Genomic DNA, 20,717 nt, shown 5'->3' with positions numbered 1-20,717 from the left:
CACAGGTGCAACATGACAGCCCCAGCCCTGGCCCCAAGCCACACTCCCTCACCTCCATCCTGTAGTTTCTCTGTTGGCATTGTTTTGGGACCTTCATTCTGAAATCTTATCACTGTCATCAATACAGGACAATTTCCCCTTTCAAAACTTTATTCCTGATGCCATTTTTCCTTCTACTGCTCTTTTCTTAGCAAACTCTTATGCATCTGTATGTTTACTGTGTTACAGAGAAAGCATCAGACACGAAGTGGGATCCTGTTACACGTGAGCCTTTGGGTCTCTCAAGGAGAGACCATGACAATTCATTACATTAGTAGAGTTGATAATAGCATTTTTAAACCTTGATTTGTCTTACAAGTTCAATGTAAAGCTGTGAAGAGCTGCCTGGACATGAGGAGAAAAGGCTGGTTACCCTTAGCTGATCAAAGAACAAGGGGTTTAATTTTTAGTTTAGGCTCATAAGATCTCTTAGAGGCAAAAATCTGCAGATGGCATTTAAATGCAAATGCGAGCCCAGTGTTACCTGGGCAGGAGTCCCTGAGGGAATGAACTCTCTTGATCAAAGGATTCACATCTGATCCCAAGTCCCCTGAACTCATTCACTTGGTCACATTTGTAACTAACTGACTGTTTTTAAAATAAAGTTTCTGTTCTACTAGTCCTGATACTATTCTGAGATTCTTAATGCAAGCTGGAGAACAAAATAGGAAAAAAGAGAAGAACATTAAGACTTCCTCCCTAACCATCCAAAGTTAGATTCAGGCTGTGAAACAATGATGCTTCCCCTCCAGTCTCCGTGGGGACTTCATAACCTTTTATTCATGGGAAATTCAATTAAAATGTGCATCTCTGCTGTTTCCTGAAAAATTTAATTTGTATCTTAACTTGCTACTGCTGTGCCCAAGATTTTCAAATCAAATATTAAAAATGAACTTGTCAACTCCAGCAGCTTTATGCTGGGAGCTAAACACTTCATAAATTATCTTTCATTTTGTAGTCTATTAAGATACACTTGTAAGTGAATGTGTAGTGTCCTAAATTGTTAATAGGCAAATTTTACAATGAATTTTAAATTAGAGTATCTCCACACACTCATTAATGCACTTCATTTCCTGTGTGTATTTTTATCATTTGGCCAGATTCACCATCTCAGAATCCAACACAAGCCATTGTGTTGTCTGAATAATCTCGGAAGTCCTGTAGTCTACTATCTCATAAACTTATTTTTTCTCTTTTATGTTTCTGAACAATTTTAGATCTACGTAAGCAACAATGCAAAAAAAGAATCAGAATTCATTAGATATGCCATCCTTTGAATGGAAAAAATATGACTTTATAAATCCTTAAAGAAATAGTCAAGATTGAAATTCAAGATAGGTTTTCTTTTTGTAAAAAATGTATATACTAAAAAAAAATGTATATACTAGTTGACTGTATTCTAATGATATTCACTGTATATGTCAGAATTATTTTTTACTTGCAAGTGGGAGGAAAAAACCTCACACTAAATTTTGTAGATGTGGTGAGGTATAGCTGATTTCAGGCGTGGCTAGATCCCAGGACTCCTTCAGATTCTGTATCTCCTGTCATCTCTTCTGTTCCAGTGGTTCACAAATGGCTCCCAGAAGCCCTACACTTGTATCTTTCAAGCTTACTAACATTAGTGGAAAGATCATCTTTCCCAATAGTCCTTAAAGAAAAGTTCCCCCGAAGGCATATTTGTCTGGCATGTAGCCCGTGATCATTACTGAACTAATCACTGATCAGTGCTCTACAAAGCCCTTTTGGCGAGACCCAGGTCACAGGAAATACCCCTATGGCCTCACAGAGCCGCAGGAAATGGTTTTTCCCCGAAAAGAGGACTTTCATCACCTGAGAAAGGACAGGGAAGAAATACTGAAAAGGCAAAAATAACGGAAGTTACTAGGTGCTATTTATTACTCTGTTTTAGTGTCTCCTCACACCTGACCTTAGATTGTATTCTCCTGGATTATAGAATTTATCATGTTGCATTGTGATTGTTTTGATCTTTCTTGCCCTGATCAAACTCAGAAAATCTGAAAGCTAAGATGTAAATATTATTACTTTAAAAGTATTGTCATTGTTTCATTTGCAGAGTCTAATCCAGTATTTGGCACTTAGTAGCTCTTCAATAGATCATTACTAATTATACTAAATAACTACATGTATACTATGATTCTTTTCTCCATATCGCTGTTTTGGCATTCTTTTCTCTTCTTATTCAGGGTTTGTGAGTTCTTTCTTTTTTAATTTTCTTTTAACTTTTTATTTCATCTTTTCATTTCAGGCAGTTCTCAAATCACTTTTCTAGGAAGCCAAATAGAAAAAAATACGTAAGCTTAGCAATATATTTTATTTACAAAAGACACTTCCATTTTACAAAAAAATAGCAATCTCTCAGTTCTATAAAAAAGAAGCTAAAAATTAACATGTAATTGCTTCATTTATGAAGCTAACTAAATTTTAAAAAAATCTCTGGTCCCTCATTCCCTCAGATTCATGAGGGTACCCTGACTTCTCTTTGGCTCTACCCCTGATCTCCAGTTTCTTGGAGAGACTAATTGCCATTATTACTTCAAACGAAACTAATTTTGATTGTATTGTGTCATGTTGCATTTTCATCCTGGACTTTTGGCATGTTTTCTATAATTGTCTGTTTATGAGTCACATGTATTGCTATTCAACTTATTATAAGTCCAAAGCTAGTCTCATTCTAGTTAAACTCAGTGAGATTTACTTTGTCTTGACAGGCAATATCCAGGTCTTGTCCCAAAGTCTTGTGGCTCTGGATTGGTCTTTGGGCTGTTGTTAAGGCTGAGGTTACTCGGGATTAGGTGCCATATTAACAGATATGTACCCAAAAAACCAGGATGAAAGGAAAATCAGTACAGCTTCCCACGCAGCCACTTTTCTATACCATACACTCTTCGTGCTTATACAGTTCTTCCATCTTTCTTATATCATGCCACATTTAACTGAGTTCTCTTCAGTTACTTCTCTCTAGAATGTCTTTCTGGAAAATTTCCCCAAGTTATTTCTACTTATCCTTATGCTTGCCTTCTTCACAGTTTAGAGGTCCCTAAACTCTAAAAAATTAGTTGGGTTACCCTACAGTGTACTGTGGTATCACTTTGTGATTTATTTATCATCTTATCACTGGTCATAATTAGACATTTAAAAATTAATTTTGTGTTCCCTACTATATTGTAAATTCAATAAAAACTAAGACCACCTTGTCTTATTTACTATTAAATACCCATTCCAAATACAATGGCACACAGTAGCCTTTTTCCCTCCAGCATTTTACTATTTCTGTTTTATTTTATTCTATTGACATGAGATCTATCCTCTTAGCAATGTTTAAGTGTACAGTACATTATCATTGACTGTAGATACAAGGCTGTAGTGTAGATTTCCAGAGCATATCCATCTTGCTTGACTACAACTTCATGCCTGTTAATTACTAACTCCTCATTTCTCCCTACCTCAGTCCCCAGGTAACCAACATTCTATTCTTTGACTCTGTGAATTTGATGATTTTAGATACTTCATATAAGTGGAATAATGCAGTATGTGTCTTTCTGTGACTGGCTTATTTCACCTGGCATAATTTCCTCAAGTTTCATTCATGTTGTTACGTACAGTAGAATTTGCTTTTTCAAGTCTGCATAGTACTCTATTGTGTATTTATTTACCATATTTTCTTTATCCACTCATCTGTTGATGGACATGTAGGTTGTTTCCACATCTTGGCTATTGTGAACAGTGCTGCAATGAATACAGAAGTGTTAATATCTCTCAAGATCCTGATTTTAATTTTTTTAGATGACCGAGAAGTGAGATTAGTGGATCACATGATAGTTCTATTTTTAAGTTTAGAGGAACCTCCATATTGTCTTCGATAACAGATGCACCATTTTGCATTCCTACAAACAACGTGAAAGGTTTCTAATTACTCTGCATCCTAGTCAACATTTGCTGTCTTTGGGGGTTTTTTTGATAGCAGCCTTCCACAGAGGTGTGAGCTGATCATCTCATTGTGGTTTTAATTTGCATTTCCCTGATGATTAGTGATGTTGAGCACCTCTTCATATACCTGTTGGCTACGTGCATGTCTTCTCTGGAGAAGTGTCTATTCAACTTCTCAGCCCATTTTTAAATTGGGTTACTAGCGTTTTGTTTTGTTTAGCTTCACGACTGAGTTGTAGTAGTTCCTTATATATTTTGGGGACTAAGCTTTTACCAGATATATGGTTTACAAATATTTTCTCCCATTCCATAGATTTCCTTTCCACTCTACTGCCTGTTTGCTTTGCTGTGCAGAGCTTTTCACTTTGATGTGGTCCCACCTGTTTATTTTTGTTTTTGTCGTCGGGGCTCTTGGTGTCACATCAATAAAATCACTGGCAAGAACAATGTCTTGGAGCTACGAAGCTTTTTCCTTATGTCTTCTTCTAGGAGTTAGAAAGTTTCAGGTCTTGCATTTAAGTCTTCAACCCATTTTAAGTTGATTTTTGTGTACAGTGTATGGTAAGGGTCCAATTTCATTCTTTTTTTGTGGATATTTAGTTTCCTCAGCACCATTTCTTAACGAGACTATCACTTTTTCCATTGTGTATTCTTGATACCATTGTTGAAGATCAGTTGTGGATTTCTTCTTTCTCAAATTTGATTTGGCTCTCCCTGGTCTTCTGTAGTTCCATGTGAACTTAAAAAAAAATTGTTTTTTCTATTTCTGTAAAAAAAAAAATGTCATTGGGATTGGTATTGTATTAAATCTGTACCTTTCTTTGGGTAGTAAAGACATTTTAACAATATAAAGACTTTCAATCCAGGAGCATAGGATTTCTTTCCATTTGTTTGGGTCTTAATTCTAATCAGTTTAGATGTTCAAACCGTCATTTTTGAGTGAAATCTAAGTAAGCTCAGTGATGGAGACCTTATTTTTCTTATTCATTGCTGTATCCCCCAGGACCTAGAACATTGCTTGGCCCATACTTTGTGCTGAGTAATTGATTCTTTCAATAAATGTAGGAATCTTTTAAGGTTTAAATATGCATTGGGTAATAAAATGTCTCATCTCAGAATTAAAGAACCAGTTGCTGAGTTAGTGGCACCCTCTGGTGATTTAAAGTCATCACTGTAGCCTTTTTCTTAAACCAAATGACTGGCTTTGGGGCTTCCCTTTTATGCCTGAACAGTTCATAGTATAATGTAACTAGGGGTTGTCTCAATGAGATACACTTAAGAAACTTCAGTGCAATCCTAGCAGTATAAGAAAAATGCCTTATATATGTATATCACTAAAGTTTTGGGGGCACACATAGATGTATTAGTCAGGGTTCTCCAGAGAAACAGAACCAATTATATATATACTAGAATACTGTTGGTATATTCAGAGAAGAAAGTTAGTGGGGCTAAGAACAGTGAGTGACGATGAAAGAGGTTGTTGAGGGTAGAGATATTGTCAGGAGACTTGAGCCTTGTTTATCTCTAATCAACACTAGGGGATATTCACCTAGTGTAACAGATGTTATAAAAACGACTTCATTAATTAACTGAGTAATGGTCAAGACTTATGAGTTGGTTAGAAACACTATAGAGATACTGGTCTTCACATAAATAGCAAGCCCAGCAGCCTGTATGGTTCTGATGACTCTTGAATTTTTATCCCAAGGTGACTGGTATTCAGTCTCTATTTTGAAAAATATCTGATTGTTCATTGCTTACAAATAGATAAGCAGAAAAAAACCCTGATTGTCCATTGCTCGCAAGTAGATAAGCAGAGTCCTGGCTTTAGTTGTATTTTTTTTTTTTCCTAGAGAAGTTTTCATGCCAAGCACAGTCAAAGCATTTAAACATGGACAGAAAGGTGATATTCCATTGAACTTAAGGGAACAGATTGCATGACTGTCTTAGTTCCTAATTGCTAAACATTTGTATGTGTACAAAATTTATCCTAATGATTGCTTTGATACCTGGCAGTACCTGGTGTTCAGAAGCTCTTAGCTCTCACTTATGTATAAAGACTGGATGCTATGATACCAAAATGAAGCCAGCAACTCTGAGGCCCCATATTGGATTAGATCAATGTACAACTTAGATAAATTTTAATGGTTTCCTTGGAAGTCCCTTCCAAGTTGATGAGTTTGCATCTACCTTCTGCCTTGTGTGCACCATAGTGGAACTGTATATGAACAATGACATCATAAGACATGAATTGTTTAATGGAAAGAACATTGCTATAAAAATCGGAGGACAGAGTTTTAGTCCCAATTGTACTATTACTTGATTGTTTATATTAATAAGTTTCTTTATCTCTCTTGGCTTCTCTCTATTTTACTGTAAAATGAATTTCCTTCAGACTGAAAAATCTTTGAGTTGATATGAAGCACAAAGATTCTTATCTCTCTGGAAGGAAACTGTATGGACTGAGTTGTGGCTCCCCCCAAATTCATATGTTAAAATCCTAACCTACAATGTTACTGTATTTTGAAATACTATTTACAACAGCCAAGATGGAAATAATCTAAATGTCCATTGACAGATGACTGAATAAAGAATTATGATATTATATTACACACATACACATAAACATACATACAATGGAATACTATTCAGCCACAAACAGAATAAAATAATGCCATTTTCAGCAACATGGATGGACCCTGGAGATAATCATACTAAGTGGAGTAGGCCAGAAAGAGAAAGAAAAACACCATATGATATCACTTATATGTAGAATCTAAAAAAAAAAAAAAAGACACAAATGAACTTATTTACAAAACAGAAACACCTCAGATATAGAAAAACTTATGGTTACTGGGGCAGTGGGGAGTGGATGGGAAGGGATAAATTGGGAGTTTGAGATTTGCAAATACTAACTACTATATATAAAATAGACAAACAACAAGTTTATACTATATTGCACAGGAGACTATATACAGTATCTTATAGTGACCTATAATGAAAAATAGTATGAAAATGAATATATGTATGTATATGTATGACTGAAACATGCTGTACACCAGAAACTGACACAACATAGTAAACTGAATATACTTCTAAAAAAAAGTTAAAAAGAAGAAGAAGAAGAAGAAAATAGGGCTTATAAATGTAATAAAGGAGGAGGTAATAAAGGTTAAGTGAGGTAATATAATTCGGACCTTCATCTGGTAGGACTGGTGCCCTTATAAGAAGAAGAGATGAGAGAGTCCTCTTTCTCTCCACAAATGCACAGAGAAGAAAGGCCATGTGAGAACAACGAGGAGCTGGCTGTCTACGAACCAGCGGGAGAGGCTTCATCAGACACAGACCCTGCTTGCACCTTAATCTTGGACTTCCAGCCTCCAGAACTGTGTGAAAGTACATTTCTGTTGTTTAAGCCACCCGGTCTGTGGCATTTTGTTATGGCAGTCCTAGGAAACTAATATAGAAGCATTACATAAACGATTTCATCTGAGAGGTAAGGTCATTCTAATAAAAAAAAGATCTATGAGATTTGGAGTCAGAAATGTAGCTAAATACTATGTGAAGCTGGGAAAAGGGCTCAATTTTTCACAGGTTCAAATTCTTCTTTTTAAAAACCCAGGCAATAGTGTCTAATTTACTGGATTACTGGGAGGATTAATGATTAAATTAGATAATTTAAGGAAATGCTTTGTAAACTGTAAAGAATTATATAAATATCCTAGGTCAATCCATCCAGCCTGGGAATATTCTGTTTAAAAAATAACATCTCCTTACAGACACTAGCTCAGATCTCATCAGACCATTCTTGTTCAGGAAACTCCACCCAAGTCTTTCAGACTGAGAAGACAAATATTCCAACTGAATATAAACAATATTCTTCCACAACTGCTTTGAGGTCAAGTTGTATGAAAGACTCCTTTTAAACCAATAATTTTTAGGAAGCATTTCTATATAGGATAATTTTCCATTCAGTTTTTTTCTGACTTCACTGATGAATTTTTGATGTATGTATATTTAAAGTCTATAATTAGATGATTATATATACATACACAAAAAAACAGAATAAAATGGAATGATTGCCAAGATCAACATAATGAACACATCCATTACCTCACATAGTTAACTCCTTTTTTTCTTTTTTCCTTTTTTTTTTTTTTTTTTGTGGTGAGAATCCGTAAGATCTACTTTCAGCAACTTTCAAATATATAATATTACATTATTATTAACTGTAGTCACCATGCTGTATGCAATTCAATCCTCAGAACTTATCTCAGTTTTAGACAAAGATGATAAAGGGAAAAGTATAGGAATATACTAAAAAGTTGGTTTAAGGATAAAAATCCATTACCTATTTAATCATTCAAAGATAACAAATAAGTGGGTTCTCTGTGTTAATTCCTATGCAATACCTTCCTTCTATTTTAAAATTATGCATTCTTTTAATATAATGTGATTTGGTTCACATAACAAGTTTCTATCCACTGTGATTCAATTAGGAGACTGGCATTTTTTTCCTTTAAAAATATTAATTGAGATAAATATGTTTTCAGGACAAAGATGACTTTCTCCAGGGTCTTTATTGAAAAGAAGTCACCCTGTTTTGTTGTCAAGGACACCAAAAATTGCTGGTTGACTGGTTAGTCATTTCTTTTATAATGAAAAGAGACAGCATTGAGATTTCCTGGAAAAATGAATCAACATGAAGGGGATAGTGGTTTAGAGTCTTTCTGTTGAACCATTTAGAACATGACAGAGACCAAACAAGATTCCAGAGCAAAATGAAAATGATATAAAATGTGTTTAAAAGACTTCACATTATGCCTTTAACATAACTGAATCTACCATGGAAACAAGCACATGCCAATGAGGAGACTGAAGATCACGCTGTATAGAATTGGGTTATCCCTGTGTTGTTACAGGAACTAGGGCAAAGTGTCTCCCCTTTATTTTTTAAATTAATGTGTCTTTTGTTTCATTAACCAATAGGCATTGTGCACTTTTTGTTCACCTAAACTTAGAATTCATAATATTATAAAGAATGACTCGTGACTTTGATGTAATAGAAGATGATGGAGCTTCTGGGACTCAAAAGTAAAATTCTCTTAGGCTATAACCTAACATTTTAGAAAAAGAAAAATTAATTAATTTAGAACCAACATCCAAGAACTGTTATGTGTGCTACATCACCAGTCTTTGAAAGTTCAAACACAGGCAGAATGGGCCAAATGAAAGAAAGTCAATGAGAAAAGATAATGGGATCCAATTATGTTACTGCTTAAGCAAAGTACAAAGAAGAAAACAAACTTTAGTCTAAACATATCTGCTATTGTTTAAATAGAGAAGCTTTCAGTCATATATTTTATTATTTTTAATTACAAAAGTAATACATGCTTCATATTAAAAAAAAAGCATATAATGGTCTTTTGTTGTATCCACTTGGCTAGGCTACAGTCTTGAGTTATCACTCAAACACTAATCTAGGTGTTGCTTTGAAGGTATTTTGTGGATGTGATTAAAGTCCATAATCAGTTGACTTTAAGTGAAGGAGAGTATTCTAGATAATATGAGTAGGTTTGATTCAATCTGTTGAAAGGTCTTAAAAGCAGAGCTGAGGTTTCCCTGAAGATGAAATTCTACCTGCAGACTGCAAATTCAGCATCTGCCTGGGAGTTCCAGGTTGCTCTTTCTGACATCCTGTCCAACAGATTTTGTACCTGCCTTGTCAGTCCTGACAATCACATAAACCAATTCCTTACAACAAGCGTATTATTATATTTCTCCTACTGGTTCTACTTCTTTTGTTGAATCCTGACTAATACAAATGAGTGAAGTCAGAGGAACAGAATCTGAAGAATGAGTTTTCTGAATTAGTTCTGGGTTTTCTGTAATTGGTAGATTCAAGGCAATAATGACTCTATTTCCAGTAGTAAAGGGAGTACGAATAATCCATGACTTGGTGATATGAAAACCATTGCATTGGATACTCCTAATCAAGTATCTATAGAAGGCAAGGTTCTGGATGACCACAGATTTGTTACTTTGGGATATTTTAGTCAAACTAAATAGTATAATGAGATTGATTGGTTGCCCCTAACTGAGCTGTAAAATATGGAGGCAAAAAAAGATGAGCTCAGGGCTTCAAATTCTTAGTACAAACTCTGCAAAAATAATTTTAAAGCATCTATATCTTTCCTAAAAGAAACTTTTGTCTATTGTAGTTGCAGGGCTAAGAATTCTGAAAGCCAAACCCAGAGTCTCATCCTGTATCTCACTGAATTATAATGCAAACTGAATTTCCAACCTCCCAGGGAGTCTTCTGTTAAACTGAGGGCACTGACTAGGAGGGAATGAAATTCTAAAAACTGGTAGCTCCCAATAAAGCTGGGGATATTGAATCCCTAAATTCTGCCAAGTCTTCTTCACCAGGAAAATCAGCCCTTTCGTCTTTGCCTAAAGAGACCATAATGACCTCCCAGAAGCAGTTCCTGACAAGGCACTACTGATTCTCCTCAGGGCAAATCCCCTACCACCCTTCTTTGGTGCTAAACCTGTCATTAGACTCAATTCACAGCAGGCTCCAAAGGCTGAGGTAGAGACTGTAATCTAAGAAGAGGTTCACTATACATCAAAAGAGCTGTATTTTTTTTTTTTCAGTTCATATAAACAGAAATCTTGGGAATGTGGTGAGAATGGAATTTAAAGGTTTGGTATAGTAATGAGAAAATATACAATTGCAGCAGACTAACTTTATTGACATGAGCCCAATTATGAGACAATCTGGATTCAAAGTTTTAGCTTGAGGGGTTGAAAAATGCTCCAGTTGTTTGGTTAGTTAACTGAAACATGGACTCAAACATACGCTACATTTAAGGAAATTGAAATGCCAAGACTGTCTTGGTATACTTTCAAAGGGAGGTGTCCAAAGGCTTAAGGAGATTGGAAAGTTAAAGTGTTTCTGTCATGTAAGATCTGTTTACTCACCCTAGGAAGCCGCACCTTCCCCCACAAGTGAACGAAATAAATTTGTGAGAAAGCCTCAGTGTCCCAGCAGAACTCTTGAACAGAACTGTGGTAGTTTTTCTCTGTAGGTCAGAAATGGCAGTGGGAACCATCAAACTGGGATCTGTAAATGTGATGTAGATAAATGTAATCCTGGGGTGGCAGGGGCCAAGTGGTGGCACTTAATCACCAAAGACAAAGTGAGTGTGGTCACCACGAAGGACCATGGATGGACCCAGAGCAGTAACCAGAATAGTCTGACTCATAGAAACCAACAGCGAGTCTTGGATTTGGTCCCATTCCCCAGTGTTCTAAGTCCTCGTGCTCTTTTCTCTCCTAGTATAAATTATGCTATAATTATATCAATTCAATATAGGAACAAATTCATTTCTGTTATCAAATTATAGACATAGTATCAGTCTTTTATGTAAGCATAAGTATGCCTCTTTTGACTCTGAAAAGTAATATCTCAATAACACATTACTTATGTATCATTAACTCAAGAAGGCTGATCTCTCTCTTGATTTGTTAAATATTTTTTAAAAACCTTTATTTAGTAACCAAAAGAGATTTCAAATTGTTTTGACTTAACAAAACTATAATAAATAAAATCCAAAGAGTATTTCACTTATAAACTCCTTTTTCCCTCCTTTTATGAACTAATATTTATGGTTGCCCAGTGGCCACCTGAGAAATACTAGTAGTAGTTTAGGTTTAAAAAACATCACAACAATTTCATTGTTTTGAATATGGGGTGAGAATTAGGAAAGATATTATTAAAAAGCATCGTCAGAACATATTGCTCAAAAACACAAAAAATCTGTGATGGTGTCTCCATTAGTCACAATAACAATATTTAAAATAAATATGCAAAGTTTAAATGTAACATACATTGAAAATTCTAGTTCTTGGAGTGAAACATTCTTATTATTATATTTAAAACAAACTAGGAACATGGTAAAAGACAGCATGAAAGCACAAAATTAGACTCGGGAGAATTAAAAGTTTACATAAATAAGGAAAAATAAGCTTCGATTTTCTGAGTAAAATATATAGATGCCAAACAATAACTCTTTTTTTCCCTTCATATGAAAAGCTAACTGAATACTCTAAGACCACAGTTTTCATGTCCTTTCAGTTATCTCCTTTTTATTACACTTAAGGCTTTTTTCTTTTGCTTTTTGATATGGCATGATATATTTAAACACAGAACAGTCATATTGCACAATGTTAGATGACAGTAGTATTTAAAGTTTCTCTTTTTGGGGGGCCTTAAAATATAATTAAACTTATTTATATATGACAATGTATTTATTAAAATAATTTTAGCATTTTGATTTAATTGTTATAAGATATAAATGCACAATATATATAGGTACTTATACAGTTGATCCTTGAACAACTCAGGGGTTAGGGGCGCAAACTCCCCACCCAGTCAAACATCCACACATAACTTTGCAGTTGGCCTTCCCTATCTGAGGTTCTGTGACCACAGATTCCACCAACCATGGATCATGTTGCACTATAGCATATATATAGAGAAAAAAATTCACGTTTAAGTGGACCTGTTCAGTTCAAACTTATGTTGTTCAGGGGTCAACTCTATATGTGGGAATATTCTATATAGGTATACACACACACACACACACACACACACACATATATATATACACAAGATTATAAGTAAATACTATATGACAACCCTGTATATTTGTTCTCTCTGATTTAGGGAGACTGATTTCCATAGGAATTTTTTTTTTTTTACTAAAAAATTATTCACCAATGACTTTAAAACAGAGAATAAATTAGAGTCATTCTTTAAAAAACAATATGGTCACTGTTGATATTACAAAGTTCCATAAAAACAAATCACTTTTCAAAATTGATGTAAACGATTTGAGTTGAATAGCTCTCTAAATTCACATAATTTATAACAGTATCTGAAGTTGTGAGAATCAATCTGTTTTATAAAAACTTTGGTTATTATAAATCACTTTGGTTAAAAACATGTTTTCCTTTTCATAATTGGAAATATTTATGACATAAGTGTTAGTTCATCTGACCAGTAAAGCCCGAATGAGAAGCTTAGAAATTTCTATTTAGGCTTTTTATTTAAAAAGTAACCAGATCTTGCATAAATTGAAATATTTTCTAATATTATTTTATATTTTATTATTTTTACATTCTGATAAAATCAGAAAGAAAGCATATTCTCAAACAAGTATGATTTCAATAATTCATCTTGATTAAATATATATTATTTGTCATCCTTTTTAGAGATATACACGTATTGAAATTTGCTAAATCACTTAGAAGGAATGAATATCCCCATAGCCCATATTTTGAAACCTCAAAAAGTCATTAAATTGACTTAAATCAAAAAGCCATTATTATTATGATAGCATAACTTCCCCCCCCTTATATAATGAGCATATTTAAAATGTTAAAGAAATTTTTTTCCTTTAGAAATTGTGGAGTTCTCATATCTTAAATTTATATAAGCCTTTAAAATCTCTATAAACCAATTACTACAGGCGCATCTAAAAAAAAAAAAGAGATCTGAGAAGCTGATATATTACTTTTCACTCCTTTTATGTTAGATTTATCTGCGAGATATATTTCCAGAGTGCACACATGCCAGATTTTATAAGCAACTGGAAAGGCAGACTAAAGTAAAATATAACCTTGTTCCCATTCTGTTCTAGAACTCTACAGAGCTGTAAAACTTGGTTAGATTTAAAACTTCTTCAACATGACCACTGAGATTCTAACTTATCTTTAGTGAAGTACTACCACTTAACCAATTAGACACAGGAATTGGGATTATAGTGTAAGAGCAATAAAAAACAGTAGTCTTTTCAGGAGGTGGTTGAGATTTAGATATGGATAAACACATACAGACAAGGGAAGAAAGTACCATGATCAACCTTCTGTGCTTTAAACGAGCAGAGCTGGTTAACACATGTGTAGTCTCCCCGTTACCAACATCCCCCACCAGAGTGGTACATTTACTACAATTGATGAAACTACATTGTCACATCATAATCACCCAAAGTTTACATTAGGGTTCACTCTTGGTGTTGTACATTCTATGGATTTGTACAAAGGTAATAGAACATGTATCCATCATTACTGTATAATATAGAGTATTTTCACTGCCCTGAAAATCCTTTGTGCACCACTTATTCTTCCCTCCCCAGAGGAGTCTTCTTAATTCTGGAATGATTGGATTAATTCTAAAAGCTCCAAAGTAGAAATTATGATATTAGCATTTTTTTCAGTATCAATTGGGTAAATATTAATTAGTGTGTTTCCAGTCTTAACCTTTTGGTCCTAGGATGAACCAAAAAACATTTTAGCACCTGTTCAGTCTGAAAGCAAGGTCTTGTTCCATATTCACTATAACCAAAATGAATTTGTGATCTTTTTCCCTCTAATACTTGTTCCTTTACCATCCAAGTAGTCACAGAAAAATCTCCTTCTTGTATTGCTTAGGTCAAAAACTTAGAGTTATTTTTGACTTTTCTCTTTTCCTCATACCAAACATTTCAATCCATCAGTGAAACCTCTTGGATTTACCTTAAAAATATTATTTATCCAACTATTTTCCTCCATTTTCATTGCTATCATCTTAGTCCAAGTCTTCATTATATTATGTTGAAGTTATTACATTGGCTCCCTAAATGGGATCTCAGTTTGCAAACCACTTCCCCATCTATTCTAAGTACAGAAGATAGAATAGAGATAATCTGGTTTAAAATTAATTAATTCATGCAAACCTGTTGCTTAAAATGATCTAGTGACTTTCTGTTCCATTTAGAGTTAAAAACCTTAAAAGTAAGAACTCTTTAAAAATTTATAGGATTTAGTCCCAAATCTCTCTGTGGCCTCATTTCCTGCTATTCTGGGCTGAGCTTACCCCCTCTGGTTGTTCAAGCCTGCTTGCTGTTTTGGGGGTCGCCACGCTTGCTCCTGCCCCAGTCATGGCACAGGACCTTGCTTGTCTTCTTTTCTCCCTTTTCCCCCAGTCCTCAAAGGGCCCATAAAAATAATGAGCAAATAGAATTATGGACTCAGCACAAATGATTTCACTTCAAAAAAGAAGTGAGATAACAATCTTTAGAAAAACAGAAACTCTGAATATTCACCATCAGGAGACCCGTCTGACTAATGGAGAACCTGAGAAGGAAAATGATCCTGGACTGAAGGTCCGAGATGCAGGAAGCAATGGTGGGCAATGGAAAGGGCAAACATGTACAGAAATCCAAATAAATACCAATTGTACAAAACAAGAGAAAAAAATGTCTTTTGACATTTAGAGTATATAGAAAATTAAAATACCCAACATCTATTTAATACTAGTTGGAAGAAGCTTAAAAGTAGTTGAAATAGTCAAATGTTATTGCATTATCTAGAAAGTGCTAAAAGAAAAAATTTGTATAAGAAATTAGGGGAAATAACAGCAGAAAAATCCAAGGAAATTGTAAAGAAAAAATAATAGATGGAAGAAAAGAAAAAATGAGAGAAGGTACAAATAACCAGAATCAGAGTTTACAAAAAGGATATCCTATAGACCTTAAAATGCCAATAAATTTGAAAATTTAAATAACAATGGACAAATTCCTAGAAAAAAACAATGTATCAAAACTGACAAAAGAAATAGAAAATACAAAAATTCCAGTACTATTAAGGAGAAAAATTATAGAAGAATCTCAATAGATGAAAAATAAACGTTTGATTACAGGCAATATCTATTAATAACAAAGAAAATAGAAAATTAGTAACACAAGGGAACTTCATTTATCTGATAATGTTTACATTTAAAATATCTCTTTTCTATCCTTTTTGTCACCTTCTCTCAGTATGGTTTTTTCTTATGTCTATTTTCTGGTTCTCAGCCAAAATTTCAACTGTGTTTCATAGTCGTTTAAACATAATTTTAAATATTCAAAAAAATAGGTATAGTTATTTTAAAGTCTACGCTTCATAACTATGGCTCTTTTGCTATTGTTTTTTCTTTTGATTGTCAATCCATGACCTGTCTCTTGAATATAAAACAAAGTTGAGATAACTGTTGGGATTTTCACGACATAATCTCATTTCAGAAAGGATTTCTTTTTTTCTGATATGTGGCCAGGTTGGAGACCCCAGCCTAACCTAATCAAAGTTTGAGATTGAGAACTGGACTTTACTCTTTGTGAGGACTAGCATATTCCTAGTTCATTTTTGCTTTCTAAGTATAGCCTTTCACATTGATTTTTAAATTCAGAGTCTTGGCAGATCTTCAGTGCATTGGAACAAACTTTAAAAAATATCTTGTTTAGTTTTTCCTGTTGTTCTCAGTAGGAGGGTTTATCCTAATTCCCACTGTGACATTAGCTAAGCCCAACTCTCATTACATTTATTATTAAGTGTAATGTGTGTATTTGAAACATAAATTTCAAATTTATAGTAATGATACAAAGTCCCCATTAAAATAAATTTAGTGAGTACAATGTGAGTCCATCTAAATACAAATATCAAGCAAATAGTATGTATAAAAGTTCAGTAAATATGGCAAAGAATATGCCAATGACTGAAGTCTGGGAAAGACAAAAATGAAGTCATCTATATTAAATAAATAGTACAAGGCCTTCCAAGTTCTTGGTACTCAGAGATGTCTGCCTCTCTTAACATTCTGTCATCCTCATTGGTAGGCTCTCTGTTCATAGACTCAGTTTCCACAAACCTGCTTAGATCCTTATTTCTGCTTAGATCCTTATTCCCAAGTCCCTCTGTGGTTACAGTTTTTCTTTTACTCTTTCAGCAAACATTTATTTAGAATCCACTGTGTATCAGCATGTTTGTAAAATATTGGTGATCTGATCTCAAGGAGATCACAGCCTGCCTGATAAGATAGAAAAATGAGCAAATTGCATTCATGGTGTAAGAGCAACAACAGAACCATGGACCCAAAACAGAAGAAGCACAGTACTGGTGTGAGGAACTTTCCCTTGGGATGGGAAGTTATGAAAAGTTTTTTGGGGAATCTGGGGCCTAATAAATTAATAATAATCTGCTAGGTATGGCAGAAGGAAGGTGAAGAGGATCCACTGAGAGCTGGAGAGGGGATTCTTGGGAGAGCAAAGTGCCTGAGTTTATGCAAAGAGGCATGAAGCATCATGGTCTGGTTGGGTAACTAGAAAGAGTCAACTGTTGCTGACATAATAATTGAGAAGAAGGAGCAGCAGGAGAATCTGGTTAGAGAGGAACACATGAGGGAGACCCTGAAGGAAAAGAGGTCTGATGATCCTCTATAGTCACAAGAGAACCCTTGATGCAGTTTAAGCAGAGCAGTGACACCATCATATTGGTGCTTATCCAAGGTCATGTTAGTGAAGCAAGAAAAGATGATTTGGGTATCAGGGTGAGGACTGGGGCCTACACTATGGGGCCACTGCACAACAAAGTCTGCCATGGAATTATAAGACTTATTTTTCAATGAAGTCATATCTTTGATCAGAGTTACAACAATCACCAATTCTATTAATACTTCAACGTGTATAGTTCTTGTTCTTACCAACATTTTGGGAGATACATTTATAGGACAAGAAATCAGAGTTCTGTATTGATGGCTATAATTAATACTTCATGGAATGAACATTTAAAACACATATTAAGCTTTTGTTTAGAGCAAAAAGTTCTTAGAATTTTTTTTTTTTTTTTATAATAGAACACAAAACAACTCAGTTTACTGGATGGAATTATTCCTAAATTCAACAGGTAGAATGCGCATTCAAAGTCAAGCTTTTCTGAGTATCTACTGAAGCTGCAGGGAAGGGAAGGGAGGAGAAACTCCCAGCTACAGCACAGCGTGCCTGTCTGTAATGCAGTGCTGGCAAATCAACATGAGAATTCTTGACACTCATTTTTGCTAAACATCATCAATATCAGCACAGACCTGGGACCCAATGTGCTGAATATCATTTTGTTTCAACCTCTATATAATAATTATAAATTAACTAGGAAGAGGGAGTAGAAAAGAGATAAGTAAAAGATAAGAATTTGGTTTTTCATACTATTGTAATGAAAAAAATCTTTACCTGCTTCTCAATTCTCACCACATATATTTAAAACTAACCAACTATTCATAATTTTGATAAAATGATAAGTTTTAAAACACTCTCTCGCAGAGATGTACTCTGAATTCTCCTCGTTAAATAACTAGGCCTCCTTTCCTTCATGAATAAAATCTGAATAAATTTAATTAGTACTGAGAGAATTCTAGCTCAAAATTGTTGTTATTTCTGTTTACTTCAATGACAATGGACTATGAAAAGGGACATAGAAGTACTAATTTTCTAAAAAATATACGTACAATTTTTATTATTAGAAATAATATTAAACTACCAACTAAGAACTTAATTAATCTTTAATGCATTCATGCTAATCTGGGTTTTGAATTTTCTTTAAGAATATCTTTTTTAAAAAAAATCAAAATACTTTCTAATGAAGACATAAGTAAATATATTAAGATTGGCAAGCTTTTGAAAAATGTACCAGGAAACTGCAATTTTAATTTAGTCATATATTATTCTTTTAACTATTTCAAATAATGTCACCAAAAGGAATACCGAAGAACATTAAGTACTGATGGCTACTGAAAAGGTATTATTTAGGCTCATTACCTTTCATCTATTTCTAGGGCTCTGAAATGTCTGTTTTTAAACATTCTGTCTACTTTTAAAGTCATTTTCTGTAGAAAGGCTATGCCAGCTTCCTCACTTTGCCGTATTAGACATCCCATCTCTCCACACTATTTTGTAAGGGCCAAGAAGACAGCTCATCAGCTTTGTTTTAGGATACCTCTGCTAGCAGCGAATGCTGGGTCAGACTGGACCAGTTAGGAGGCACTGCCTACGACCAGAGAAGAGTTTATGTGCACCTCAACCTGGGCAGCAAAATGGAATAGGTCTGGATTCAAGGGACGTTTGCAAGTTTCAGAAGTACAATCAATGGAACCGGATTATTGGATGTGGGCTGTGAAGACAAGAAGCATGAATGTTGCCTTTAGATTTTTAGCTTATATGACTGCACAATCAGAGCTCTGTTAGTTCAAAAAATATTTATTTATCTTCTATTTTGTGCCAAGAGCTTAGCTAAGCATTAGGGATATATGATAAACAAAATGATGCTGTCCGTATTTTCTGCTTGCATCTACCAATGTCGTCATCAAATAAAATAAGAGGCTGATAAATCATAATTATTTTGTTGACATAATAAATTGGGCAGCTTTCATCAGAAATCTTGATGAATCTCAAGGTACCAGGTGTGGAAATAAATGGAACAAAACTGTAAGAGGTAGTAATGATTGCTTCTTTCCACATGGGGGCACTTTTAAACTCAGAAACTTTTAGTTCTCTGCCCCTGTCCAAGCCTCATATGCTCTTAAGAGCAGAATGATTGTGGATGTTTGCGTTAATCCTTAGTATTTTTTAATGTCTTCTTTTTGAGAAAAACAAACAATGAGCATCTTTTCTTCGAAATCATTGGCAGAAATGATATCTTTTGAAAACACAGCCTCTTTCTCCTCCATTTTTCTTCCTATGATTCTAAAAGTCTGTACAAAGAAGCAAACTTGGCATGTGTTCAGTTTTTCCCTTTTCCATTTGCTCTTCAATTGTTGAGAAAATTTAGAAAGGTAACTGAGAGCTGGCATTCACGTAAGAGCTTGAATTTCCCCCATGACCTAAAATGCTTGTAGTCAGTAGACAGCTTTTGAGGAAAATGTGCACAATTTGAGTGCTTTCTTGACAAATGCAAAGAATTCTCTAACCTTGAATTCTGACTTTGATAAAGGAAGACTATCCTTAGACTCTGGCAAAATAATGGGCTGTTTCTTAAAAAGAAATGTGTCATTAAATAGTAGCTTTTCATTAAATGTGTTTATATACTCATTTCTAGTCATAATGTGAAGGAAAAAAATTTATCACCTACCTTATTGATATAAAAAACTTCATCATCTTATCTTTCTATTAATATTTTGCAGGGTTTTTTTTTCACCGTATGTGATATGAAATTCTTTCTTACTGGAAATTGATACACAGTTACTTGCAGAAACATCTACTGTGATTTCTACAGTTTTGTAATCTAGTCTGTCTGATTTTTTTAATATTTATACTTATATATGTTAACATATTTATATAAATATATTTATATTTATATATATACCTATATTTGTTAAATATAAATTTTTCTGAGAGTTAGTTATACCCCACCCCTTTTTTCTTCCGAATGGAGTAGAACAGAAAAAAAATAGGATAATTTTTATTTAAATTGAGGTTCTGACATGTCTTCTTCAGAGTTTTGAGTGAATTATACAAGTTAAGAAAAGTGATTGTATCAAGTTTAGAAAATGAAATTAATCTACTAAACCTAGACTCTAAAATTCTGTGATTTAATTATTTTTATTTAATTTATTAGAAATGAGTGAGAAAGTTTCCTAAACATATCTGTCCTAATCTAACCATATGCTTTTTCAATTGAATAGTCTTCTATACTTTTATTCTAAGAATGTAATACTGTCCAAAGCACGCTTGGCACTCTTTTGGAACATCTTCAAAGACTAGAGAGAATTATTTTGGAAATCTGCAGCTACAGAAAGTCTCAGAGAATGAACTGGACTTCTGGAAGGCATCATATTTCTTCAGAGTTAAATATGCCAAACAGGGTATATGAGATCATCC

Source organism: Camelus dromedarius, chromosome 1 (genome assembly GCF_036321535.1).
Source record: "Camelus dromedarius isolate mCamDro1 chromosome 1, mCamDro1.pat, whole genome shotgun sequence".
In the NCBI taxonomy this organism is placed as follows: domain Eukaryota; kingdom Metazoa; phylum Chordata; class Mammalia; order Artiodactyla; family Camelidae; genus Camelus; species Camelus dromedarius.
This window is presented reverse-complemented; position numbering follows the sequence as displayed.